Source organism: Schistocerca cancellata, chromosome 9 (genome assembly GCF_023864275.1).
Source record: "Schistocerca cancellata isolate TAMUIC-IGC-003103 chromosome 9, iqSchCanc2.1, whole genome shotgun sequence".
Classification (NCBI taxonomy): Eukaryota; Metazoa; Arthropoda; class Insecta; order Orthoptera; family Acrididae; genus Schistocerca; species Schistocerca cancellata.
In genome coordinates this window covers 428,627,264-428,628,472 of record NC_064634.1, presented here as the reverse complement: position 1 = coordinate 428,628,472, position 1,209 = coordinate 428,627,264, and the positions used below count along the sequence as shown (strand labels likewise).

Genomic DNA, 1,209 nt, shown 5'->3' with positions numbered 1-1,209 from the left:
CTGTGATAGTGGAATTAAATGGTGTCCATTGATTTTCGGAAGGGGATGGTAACTACTGCTTATCTGCTCTTCCTAGCATAAATAGCCCCCTAGCCTCATTGATGAATCTATTAACTTTACTATCCATCGTCGGTACGATGGCTCCATGATCACTAATCCCTCGCTCTATACTGACACCGTCGATGAAGTCAGACGTGATAATTAATCGTAACCCTCAGTTGCCGACAGGTGTTGTTGATTTACGTCAGTGAGGACAGCTGAAAATGTGTGCCCCGACTGGGACTCGAACCCAGGATCTCCTGCTTACATGGCAGACGCTCTATCCATCTGAGCCACCGAGGACACAGATGAATGGTGCGACTGCAGGGTGGCTCAGATGGATAGAGCGTCTGTCATGTTAGCAGGAGATCCAGGGTTAGAGTCCCAGTCGGGGCACACTTTTTCAGCTGTCCTCATTGAGGTAAATCAACAACACCTCTCAGCAGCTGAGGGTTTCGATTAATTACCATTTATTCTAGAGAAGCTGCATGGTCATCAACGGTATCTGTTCTTTCGGGAACAATTCCTATCTTCATATAAAGTCAGCCATGTTCCTCGTAGCTGCAACGTAGAAAATACTGCCTTTGCATGTGGGTTGTCTAATTAATTGTTCAAGACAGTTTGCGGGAAAAGTGTTCAAAATTATTTCACAAGACTACCTGTCAGCACCGTCTGCAATGAATCCATAGACGTTGCAGTCTATACGCGATGGATTAAAGTCGCCTCCATCCAATATTGCATGATCTGGGTATTTCCCGTTACTGAGCATAGACATTCTTTGAATCATTCTACAACTCAACTCCTACGGCGGAATCAGGTGGCCAGTAAAAACGTTCAATAATTAACTTCAGTTCACCTAGGCTTGCTACTCGCATCCGAGTAACTTCACAGTCAGACTGAATTTATGTAGAGCGTAGTAAAATATGAGACAGAAGCTTTACCAGTAAGGAAGAAAAAGGAGAGATATGTAAAAAGTTTTACATTTGGCCATGGAGAAAACTGGACGAAATAAAATTAGGAGAAAAAGTAAGGAACTATGAAGTACTTGAAAGAGCAAAGCACATAGAGGCTTTCCCGAAGTACATCAGAAAGAGTAAAGAAAGCTGTATCGACCGCACATTCTATGGGAAAAAACCGTTCGCGATAAACCATCTTTAAAGGAGAAATAGA

The 1,209-nt window shown here is 43.1% G+C and overlaps 1 non-coding gene across 1 annotated transcript; it reads right to left on the bottom strand.

The window, feature by feature from the left end:
- Positions 1-268: 268 nt before the first annotated feature.
- On the bottom strand, positions 269-342 carry Trnat-ugu (transfer RNA threonine (anticodon UGU)). The gene has a single exon. It is a non-coding gene; the product is annotated as a tRNA-Thr (tRNA).
- Between the last annotated feature and the right edge of the window lie 867 nt (positions 343-1,209).